Here is a 12,238-nt window from a genome sequence, read left to right as displayed (position 1 = left end):
CTTAGTGCAAGGTATAGAAAGCCTGGAGCTAACGGCTGCAGCACGCAGCACCAGACCCAACGTTCAATTCTAAGAGTCAGCAGGACACGTGTTTAAAATTTCAGACTAGAAGCCCCCCCGACATGTTTCGCTACGATGTAGCGTCTTCAGGGGTATCGGGGCTAATGACAGAGCGCGGCGAGATGGCCCTGTTTAAGTATATAATAGAGTTGCTCCACACGTTCTATTGATTGGCCGAGGGCCAATCACAGAGGGAGCAGAGAACGAGCCCCCCGTTCTGTGACGGGCATACCACACCACCAATAAGCAGCCACTCTATGCGACCAATGAGGGCATAGCAAGGCGCGCATGCGTATGAGGGCAAAGACGAGTGATAGAGTGATTTGCCGTGGAGCTATTCAGCTCGATGTACATGCGTAGTGGGAAGAGATAGAGTGATAGACAGATTCCCAGATGTCAGGGGCTGACATAGTATCGATATTAGAGTATTTGTATGGTGGGAAATGAGTGGAGCTATTTAGTGATGATAACACAGTGGGTCGTCTTAGGCAAAAGAGGCCGGCAATCAGCGGAGCCGAGGTACCAAGCCCATTATGCCCGCACGGCACATTTAATGTTAGACAGTTTAGAGTACTGACACAGTTCAGGTATCCATCTATAAAGTAACATATGTCCGACGGAGTGATGGACAAGCCAATGTGTCAATTTTCAGTGTAGTCTAGACTAGGCTAAGCAATAAATATATCTTATCTATAGTCAATAGGTCAAATAGTAAAGCCTGCATGTCAGACGACATACAGGTAAGGTTTGATAACAGGAGGATCAATATAATGAGACATATAAAGGACAGTCGTTCCATAGTGGTCAAATGCATTAGTGACTGGATAGTAGAATATAGTGTCCTGTGATCTTGATAATAGTATATAGTGGCCACGTATAGGATTCATATAAACGCTGTATAGGTAAATCCCTCATTTAGACCCCCTGGGCTGAGGGATCCCAGGCGATGGATCCAGCGTGCTTCCTCTTGTAATAGTTTGCGGTCCAGGTTGCCAGCTCTGGGGCCGAGTTTGACCTTCGTGATACCCCAAAATTGTAACGAGCGAGTATCTCCTCCGTGAACGTTGTGTATATGCCTAGATAGGGATGTTTCTTCCTTATTATTTATGGTACTTAGATGTTTCGCCGCGCGCTGTCATTAGCCCCGATACCCCTGAAGACGCTACATCGTAGCGAAACATGTCGGGGGGGCTTCTAGTCTGAAATTTTAAACACGTGTCCTGCTGACTCTTAGAATTGAACGTTGGGTCTGGTGCTGCGTGCTGCAGCCGTTAGCTCCAGGCTTTCTGTACCTTGCACTAAGCTGATTGCAGTCAGCAATGGACTTTAATTTTTAAATTATATGTAGTCTGTCTTTTCTTTGCATAAATTCAATAAATACTTTGTTATTTTCTAATTGTTAGTTGGAAAACAGGGCTTCTGTTGCCGGCAGGCAATAAATCTTTTTCAATTTAACCAATACGCCCACCAACTATAGGGGTCCTCCCCTTTGTGTGTATCGAATACCTCTAGACTGGGGCACAAGGTCTTCATATAATTACCAGGATTAAATTTACATAGTGTGTGACTAAGAATAACTTATCTCATGATGACTTATTATATTCATGAGCCGGTCATGGGATTATGTGTTATAATAAATTCACATAGAGGAATAATGATCTGTAAAACAAATAAATGTAATTGTTAAAGTAAATTAAAAAAAACAACCATAGAAATTTGTTTCGTTGAAAAAATAAAAAAGTTATGACTATACGACAGTCAAAAAATGTAATTAGATTAAATTAAAAATAATGCTTGGTCATTAAGGCCAAAAAAAGACCTGGTCGCTTAGGTGTTAAAGGCATGTACACCTTTGCAAGGCGATTTTTATTTTTAAATAAAAAGGCACATCAGTGTGTTTGGTGCAACTTTTTTTATTTATTTTTTACTTTATTTTAACACTTAGGAATGTCCAGAACCTGTAATTAGAGCAAATACTATAATTTATACAATAGTAAAAAATAAAAAAAAACATATAAAGAATAAGGAGAAAGAGAGAAAGAGGAGAAGAAAAAAGTTATTCCTTTATATTATTTCTTTACGTTATTCTTTTGTTCCCAGTTTAACCAACTTGTCCATTTATTATGCGGATCTTTTAGATGAAAAACATTATTCTTATTTAGAGTCATTTCATAGCAATGGTATTGGTTGACTCGATTTATAACACTATGAATATCCGTCATAATTTTTGACTTACATTTATAGACCACCTCTATTCTTGCGACAGAAGTTTATTTGTAACCCATCTAAATGGATCTCGAATAAACTCAGTAGAAAGGTCCAACAATGGCAACTCTGGTATTGGGCGGATCTCCCTAGAGCAGATGATGGTCACCAAAACAAAAGTATCCTTCCAAATTTTTTATACTTTCATATATTTCAACCACATATGTATTAAATTCCCTCTCTCCCTACAACCATGCCAGCAAAGATCTGACTCTGATGGATAAATTCTCGCTAATTTAGCAGGCATCAAATACCAGCGTAGTTGAGTTCTCCGAATGATCTCAATATGGTTAATACAACGTGTATTTTTACATGACCAATTTGTATCTTGGTACCAATTATGTAATGAGAAACTTTTCCAAGGTCCTTTTCCCAGTTTACAATATATTTAAATTTCTTACTGCTATATAATGACCACAACTCATAATAAATGTGTCACGATCCGTGGCAATGGGGACCCACTAGGCTGCACCGCAGTAGTGGATTAGCAGCTGGCCAAACAACAGTCCTAGTACAAGGGTATCTTTGATAGTCCAGACAGTAGCGGAGGCTAGGCACAGATGAACTTGCAGGCAGATGACACCAGACATGGTGTATAACAGCAGGGGAAACAGGTGGCACAACACAACTCTAAGGCTGGGTTCACACGACCTATGTTCAGGCGTAAACTAGGCGTATTATGCCTTGATTTATGCCTGAAAATAGGGCTACAATACGTCGGCAAACATCTGCCCATTCATTTGAATGGGTTTGCTGACGTACTGTGCAGACGACCTGTAATTTACCCGTCGTCGTTTGACAGCTGTCAAACGACAACGCGTAAATTGACTGCCTCGGCAAAGAAGTGCAGGGCACTTCTTTGCAACGTAATTTGAGCCGTTCTTCATTGAACTCAATGAAGAGCAGCTCAAGATTTACGGGCGTCACAGACGCCTCGCATAATACGAGGAGGAGCATTTACGTGTGAAACGAGGCAGCTGTTTTCTCTTGAAAACAGTCTGTCTTTTCACACGTAAATGCCTGCTATCGTGTGCACATACCCTTACACTCTAAGGCACAGGAACAAATATAGCACGGGATACAGGCAGGGCTGCCATCAGGAATTTCTGGGCCCCATACTGCCAATGAGTCTGGGCCCCCGCCCCCTCGTTATTAGGAGGGGTGAAATGTAAAGGGGCGGGAGGTAGGGCACATTAAAAAGAAAACTCTTTGTGGAGCAGGGCAGAGACAGGAGGTGGGTGTCGGAGGGCAAAGGGGAGAGACTAAGTGCCAGGGCTGGGAGAACTGAAGGTAGCAGTGGTAGCCAGGGGGGAGACGCAACCTCACAGGGGCTCTGTGGAGTGACAGGGAAGAGACAAGAGACAGCGGCTCTGTGGGGGGCAAAAAGGGAAAGTGAGTGTGTGTGTGTGTGTGTGTGTGTGTGTGTGTATAGAATCTGTCAGGGTGTAGGAGGGCAATATAAACAAAAATCATTGCACTGAAGCCCTATACACAGCAGAGTCACTCACCAAAATGTAGTCCCTAAGATCTCCCACCGCCACGGGCATGCCTGGATGATGCTTTTGCATTCTCTTCACACGCTGCACACACGTTATCTGTGTAAATACCACACAACAAAATTAATTCAGACACCAAACCAGAAAAAATTTCAGATCCTAGACCAGACCTGTTAGGTAATTCAGACACCTTTCCACCAGACCCCTACCTGTGGCCAGAGTTTAGCATTTAGACTTTTATCTACAGGGGAGTGTGTGTGGCACTATCTACAGGGGGCAGTGTGTGGAGCTATTTACAGGGTGGCTGTGTGTGGAGCTATTTACAGGGGGTTGTGTGTGGCACTATCTACAGGGGGGTGTGTGGCACTATCTACAAGGGGGGTGCGTGGCACTATCTACAGGGGGGGTGTGTGTGGCACTATCTACAGGGGGGTGTGGGGCACTATCTACAGGGGGGTGTGTGGCACTATCTACAGGGGGGGTGTGTGGCGCTATCTACAGGGTGGGTGTGGCGCTATCTACATGGGATTGTGTGGCGCTATCTACATGGGATTGTGTGGTGCTATCTACCGAGGGCAGTGTGTGTCACTATCTACAGGGGAGTGTGCGTGGCGCTATCTACAGGGGGTATGTTTGGCACTAACTACAGGGGAGTGTGTGGCACTCTCTACAGGGGATTCCAGTCCAGGAGGAGACCCTGACCTCACTGTCCATATATGGACATTGACCTCAGGGGCTACCTCTAGGAGAGAAATCCCCGGCCAGAGTGTCGGAAACTCTCTGGCCGGGGATTCCACTCCTGGATGGGTGAATGGCAGAGCAGGAAGCTGATACTTTCCTGCTCTGCCATAGTATTCAATTGTATCTGCATCCTGTGGACGCAGCTACAATTGAATATGGCAGTGGCTGAGACACGTCTGGGACAGTAATGTGCCGGGACTGCCTTTGTAGATTCAGGACAGTCCCTGCAAATTCAGGACTGTTGCTAACTATGCCTCCGGTATAAGCTTTCTCCTACCCAGGTATACTCTCTCCTTCCTCTACCCCTCCCCATGTATAATTTCTCTCCTCCCTTCAGATATCATCACTTTTCACCAAATTATTACCCCCCCCCCATTGTATAATGCCTCCTCCAGTGGAGGGATGTCACGATACCAGAATTTGGACTTCGGTACCGATGCTTTGTGTAGTATTGCGATTTCGATAACAAAGCGATACTTTGCCAACAGTAATAAAAAAACAAAACAGTTCTTCCATTTCTTATGTGGGGCACGAGGTGTGATGGTAAATTTAACCTCCATGTGCCTCACATTAATAGTAATTAACCCCATCATGTTCCTCAATTATAATGGGTTAATGTGTAAGGTGCATGATGGGGTTAATTACTATTAATGTGAGGCACATGGAGGTTAAATTCATCACACCTCGTGCCCCACATTATTAAGTGAAAGAAGTTTTTATTTTATTTTTTACAGCGTACACATCATAAATGCCGCAAAAAAATTGTTGTGCAGGTTATTACGGCCGCGCCAATACCCAATATGTGTATATTTTATGTATTGAGACTTATTTTAATGTGTTTTGTAAAAAAGGTGTATGTGTATTTTTTTTTTGATTTAACATTACTTTATGTTTTTACTTTATTTTTTAAACTTTAATGTACTGGTATATATCTATATACGGATAGTACACAGGCAGTTGTTAGTACAGACCTGAGTATGCCCTAACAGGAAATATGGTAAGACAGCCCTGGGGTCCTTCATTGGACCTTGGGCTGTCTGCCCATATATGGTATGTCCCTCAATCGCGTCACAGGGATTCCTGTGACGTGATCCAGGGGCATCCCCCCTTCTTATTTTCCCCTGAATGCTGCAGTCAGCTTTGATCGCAGCATTCAGGGGAATAGCGGCGGAGATGAGAGGTTTCTTTGATCTCTGCCTTTATAGAGTGGGACTGCGGCTGTGTAATACAACCATTGCCCCGCCCCACACGCGGTCAGCACGAGGTGATGTGGGCGGCACTGCACTAATGAGCGGCGGTTCAGGCACTGAAGACAGAACATGTGGGGGTGTTTTGTAGTGCGCCCGCCATATTCTGTTTTCAGTGCCGCCGCTCATTAGTGCAGCGCTGGCCGCATCACATAATCCTGGCGGCGCGCACAAGTCAGGACTCCGGAGCAGGGCCGTGACTGTATTACACAGCCGCAGCTCCGCTCTCATACATTCATGTATTACAATATTGAGCTGTGCGGCCGCACAGCTTAGTATCGAAATACATGAAATAACGGTATCGAACCGTTTGGGGGTGCACGGTATCGAAACAGTATCTAAGTTTTGATGCATCGTGCATCCCTACTCAAGTGCCATCCTCCCTCCATTATTATCTCCTTCCCACTCTAGCATCATTTCCCTCCCTACCCAATGCCATCTCCCTGCCCCATTATCATCTCCCTGCCCCCATTATCATCTCTCTGCTCCCATTATCATCTCCCTTCCCCATTATCATCTCTCTGCTCCCATTATCATCTCCCTGCCCCCATTATCATCTCCCTGCCCCCATTATCATCTCCCTGCCCCATTATCATCTCCCTGCCCCATTATCATCTCCCTGCCCCCATTATCATCTCCCTGCCCCCATTATCATCTCTCTGCTCCCATTATCATCTCCCTGCCCCATTATCATCTCTCTGCTCCCATTATCATCTCCCTGCCCCATTATCATCTCCCTGCCCCATTATCATCTCTCTGCTCCCATTATCATCTCCCTGCCCTATTATCATCTCCCTGCCCCCATTATCATCTCCCTGCCCCCATTATCATCTCCCTGCCCCCATTATCATCTCTCTGCTCCCATTATCATCTCCCTGCCCCATTATCATCTCTCTGCTCCCATTATCATCTCCCTGCCCCATTATCATCTCCCTGCCCCATTATCATCTCTCTGCTCCCATTATCATCTCCCTGCCCCTATTATCATCTCCCTGCCCCCATTATCATCTCCCTGCCCCCATTATCATCTCCCTGCCCCCATTATCATCTCCCTGCCCCATTATCATCTCCCTGCCCCCATTAACATCTCCCTGCCCCCATTATCATCTCCCTGCCCCCATTATCATCTCCCTGCCCCATTATCATCTCTCTGCTCCCATTATCATCTCCCTGCCCCATTATCATCTCCCTGACCCATTATCATCTCCCTGCCCCATTATCATCTCCCTGCCCCATTATCATCTCCCTGCCCCCATTAACATCTCCCTGCCCCATTAACATCTCCCTGCCCCCATTAACATCTCCCTGCCCCCATTATCATCTCCCTGCCCCATTATCATCTCTCTGCTCCCATTATCATCTCCCTGACCCATTATCATCTCCCTGCCCCCATTATCATCTCCCTGCCCCATTATCATCTCCCTGCCCCATTATCATCTCCCTGCCCCATTATCATCTCCCTGCCCCCATTATCATCTCCCTGCCCCATTATCATCTCCCTGCCCCCATTAACATCTCCCTGCCCCCATTAACATCTCCCTGCCCCCAGTATCATCTCCCTGCTCCCATTATCATCTCCCTGCCCCCATTATCATCTCCCTGCCCCATTATCATCTCCCTGCCCCATTATCATCTCCCTGCCCCCATTATCATCTCCCTGCCCCCATTATCATCTCCCTGCCCCCATTAACATCTCCCTGCCCCATTATCATCTCCCTGCCCCCATTATCATCTCCCTGCCCCATTATCATCTCCCTGCCCCCATTAACATCTCCCTGCCCCCATTAACATCTCCCTGCCCCCAGTATCATCTCCCTGCTCCCATTATCATCTCCCTGCCCCCATTATCATCTCCCTGCCCCATTATCATCTCCCTGCCCCATTATCATCTCCCTGCCCCCATTATCATCTCCCTGCCCCATTATCATCTCCCTGCCCCCATTATCATCTCCCTGCCCCCATTATCATCTAAATCTACCCCATCCCCATAGAAAGCAAAAATCTTCCCCACGTCTGTATTAGTTCACACTGCAGCATAGGATTGTATCACTCAGCTCCACGACGGCTCTTATCTCCTGTCCTGTGTAAACAGAGGGAGAAGACAGGTTTACATGTTACACAGGACGGGAGATAAGAGCCGTAGAGCTGATACAATCCTATGCTGCGGTGTTAACATAATACAGACGTGGGTAAGATATTTACTTTCTATGGGGGCAGGAGGAGATTTTTTCAGGAGGCCCCGGGCAGCAGCAGCCGGACACAGACATAACTTAGTACTCACTGAAGGTGACGACTGCTGCTGCTGCTGGACGTATCCTCCGAGGCTGAGCTCATAAATCCCGCTGCTGTGATGTCTTCTCCCCGCACGCTGTCACGCTGTTGTGGAGGAGGAGGGGCGGACACATCTCACTCTCCAGCGGGCCCTTACGGTTTTATTCTGATGTAATGAACGGGCCCCTGCTTCGTGATGGGACCTGTTCCATTCACCGAAATGAAATCGTAAGAGCCACACTGCCGTGAGTATATTAATTCCAGCGGCAGAGTGCGGGCCCCTTTTTTTTAAATTTATGCCCGGGCCCCTCACTGCAGTACCCCCAGTACCCCCCTGATGGCGGCCCTGGATACAGGATACAGGTAGCAGGGCACGGGAACAGGATAACACTAAGGGACCATTTGCTAAGACTAACATGGGTCAACACAACAATGCTCAGGCAATGAGTGAAAGGGCAGAGCCCTTTTTATAGTCCAGGGCAGTGCCGAACCTGCCATGAGGCCAGGTGAGCCGACGGCCTCAGGCGGCACCACCTACCCAAACGGGGGGGGGGGGATTTTCAGCCCGGGACTGGACCGGGGGGAGGGGACATGCAGACGCGCCGAACGTCTGTAATACTCCTCCTCCTCTCTGACGCTGTACACAGTACATACAGCCAGAGAGGAGCAAGTCTGCAGGAGGAGCGACGAGCAGCACCAGCACCACGAGGTAAGTGCCTGCCTTGCTGGGACCGGGACGTGAGTATACTGCAGGGGGGCATTTTACCGACAGCAGAGGGCTCTATGGGGCTGGAATAATCCACCCCATAGAGCCCTCACATCACTATAATGGAACGATTAGTGTGGGTGGGGGAGGGTCTGAGCGTCTGACTTACTGCAGAGAGCTCTATAGGGGGGATTCTGCCCCCACTTTAGAGCAGTCAGATGCTCAGACCCCCCTAACCTTCCAGTATAGAAACTAGTCAGGGCTCTATGGTGGGGGGATGATTCCCCCTATAGAGCCCTCTGCTGTCAGTAAAACGACCCCCCCCCCCCCCCCTGCAGTATACTCCTGGCTTTGTAGCTTTCCTGTGCTTAATTAGCGTGGGAAAGCTACAAATAGGGCTGACTGGTGAGTCTCACAGTGCACACTGCATGTAGCAGCTGCGGCAGCCAGTCTGACTGTGAGTCTCTGACCAGTCACCACCCACACGCAGCAGAGAGACAAGAGAGACTAATAGTGCCTGTCATTCAATAAACCCTCAAGTACTACAGTTTCACAGGCATTGATTGAAGCTTTTTATAGTGTAGTGGTTAGCTTGTCTGCCTTACACTTGGAGGATGCGGGTTCAAATCCCAGTTGGGTTTTTTTTTTAAATTTATTTATTTATTAATATCTTACTTGTATTGGGCTTTGTTCACACTAGCATTAATATACGTTTACCTTTCTTCCGTCAGAGGAAGAGAGGATCAATATGTTAAACGGAAAGCAACGGCTCCATTAGAATTACCATTGCTTTCAATGGTAATTATTTTGTATCAGTTGCTTTCCGTTTGTCTCCGTTCGCTAGGTTTCCGTTCTTTTGAACGGAAATAAAAGTTCTGCAGACTTCACTTTTGTTTCCTTTAAAAAAAACAGAAACTTAGCGAACGGAGAAAAACGGAAAGCAACTGATACAAAAGAATTACCATTGAAAGCAATGGTAATTCTAATGGAGCCGTTGCTTTCCGTTTAACGTATCGTTCCTCTCTTCCTCTGACGGAAGAGAGGTAAACGTATATTAATGCTAGTGTGAAAGAAGCCTTAGGGCCTGTTCACATCAGCGTTGGCTTTCCGTTCTGGGGTTCCGTCGGAGGTAACCCCGCTACGGAAAGTCAAACTGAAACCACAGCTTCCGTTTCAGTCACCATTAGCGCAGTCGACTGCGCTCTTGATTCCGTCACAAAAACTGAAACCTGCCGGAATGGTGATGAACGGAAACCATTAGCAATGTTTCCGTCACCATTGATTTCTATGGTGACTGAAACGGAAGCTGTGGTTTCAGTTTGACTTTCCGTTGCAGGGGGTTCACCCGACGGAAACCTCCCACGGAACCCCGGAACGGAAAGCCAACGCTGATGTGAACAGGCCCTAATCCTTCCCCATAAACCTGCCCCCGCTAATTAAAATAAATATATTATATAATGTATATAGCGCTGTATCCTGTATCCGTCAGGTCAGTGGGACTGACTGATTCAGTGTCAGCGAGTCCTGCAGGATCGAGCTGTTACCAATCACATCTAAGTTCATAACTTAGATGTGATCGGTAATAGGCGACCTAATGGATTCAGGTCTCAGCGCTATATACAGCTGCTCTGTATACAGGATACAAAGCAGCTGTATCTCAAAAAGTGCAAATCATTTTCAATAAAAAGTAATTAAAACTTGCACCAATCGCATTAATAGATATCTTTATATATCATAGTGACATGTCCGAAGTTTTCATCGGTGGGGGACCGAGCACTGAGGCCCCCACCGATCGCTAAAACGAAGCAGCAGAAGTGCTCGGGTGAGCGCTGTGCCGCTTCATTTATGATCGACTTTCAGCCGAGTGAGCGGTGTACGGACTCCTAGACTTTCTATTGAGCCTGTACACTGCTCCAAGGAAAGCCAAACAGAATTGAAGCGGCACACCGTTCACCCGAGCACTTCTGCTGCTTCGTTTTAGCGACTAGTGGAGGTGTCTCAGTGCTCGGCCCCCACTGATCAAAACTTCTGACATGTCAACATTTTTTTAAAAAGTTGTTACACTTTAAAGAGAATCTTTCACCTGCCCACAGATTTGCATTTGAGTGCAGCATGTAATGGTCAGGGCTGCACAAACTCTGGGGCACTTTACATTTTTTTTCCTACCCTCTTTCCTTACTTAGATATCTGTGCTGTAATATTTGGCACCTGATATTTAAATAACCCCATGAACTGCCAATGGGGCGGTAATTGGCAAGGGGACGTGTAACATCGCTGTGACACTGCCCAATCCGCTGCGGACAATGTCAACAGCAAGAGCTGGAGAGAGGAGATCATGTGCACACGCACGCTCTCACTCTTCAGCTCTCGGCAGACAAGTACAAGACTGTGATCTCAGGTGAGAGATCAGTCTTATCGTCGTCCTTGTCTGCCGAGAGCTAAAGAGTGAGAGCGTGCGTGCACGCACAGCTCCGATGCCATGAAACAGAAGAAGAAGAATTCACACTCTTCTTCTCCTCTTGTGTTCCTTAGTGGTGGCGGAGCTGCGCGCACGCGCTCTCTCTCCAGCTCTTGCTGTAACGCTGACTGTAGCTGATTGGACAGTGTCACATCGATGTTACACGCCCCCTTGCCAATTACCTCCCCATTGACAGTTCAGGGGGTTATTTAAATATCGGGCGCCAAATATTACAGCACTGATATCTAAATAACGAAAAAAAATTAAAGTGCCCCAGAGTTTGTGCGGCCCTCCCCATTACCTGCTGCACTCAGCTGTACATGTATGGGGAGGTGAAAGGTTCTCTTTAAAAGAAAGGTGTTATAATTTTTTATTTTTTTATTGGCCTAATTTTTCTAATTATTTTAATATGTTTCCGAAGGTAGCTATTTATTCATATGTTTGTACGTCTGTGGGGGCAGCCAGCTTTATTTTTATTTTTCATACTGGTAATTTTTGTTTTGCAGGTTCCGCTGGACCATTTGGACCACGTCGTAGATTCATTGGACTACTTCGCTGATTTAAGCTTTATTTCTTTTTTTTTTAAAATAAAATGGTTAAAGTGGATTGTGTGGAAGAGTTGACATTTCAATAAAATAAATGTCTTTATGTCTCTTTTTTTTAATACTTCATTACCGCCTTAGTAATGGCTGCTGTCTGAGAGCGTCCATTACTAAGAAGGGGCTTAGTGTTAGCCAGTAATAAGGCTATCACTAACCCCTATTATTACCCCGGTACCCACCGCCACCAGGAGTACTGGGAAGAGCTGGGTACGATCCAGCACCCGACTGTCTGAAGAGAAGGGCGGGTACTGGGGTGGCCGCAGGCAGGTAATATCAGGCTCGGAATGGCCTAAAACCATGGCCCTTCCCACACTGGTAATGCTAGGCTGCTGCTGCTTTATTGTATCTGGCTGGTTATGAATAATGGAGGGGATCTCACGTAATTTTTTTCT

The sequence above is a fragment of the Rhinoderma darwinii genome, chromosome 10 (genome assembly GCF_050947455.1).
Source record: "Rhinoderma darwinii isolate aRhiDar2 chromosome 10, aRhiDar2.hap1, whole genome shotgun sequence".
NCBI classification, from domain to species: domain Eukaryota; kingdom Metazoa; phylum Chordata; class Amphibia; order Anura; family Rhinodermatidae; genus Rhinoderma; species Rhinoderma darwinii.
The sequence above is the reverse complement of the archived record's forward strand: the minus strand, read 5'-3'. Positions refer to the sequence as shown.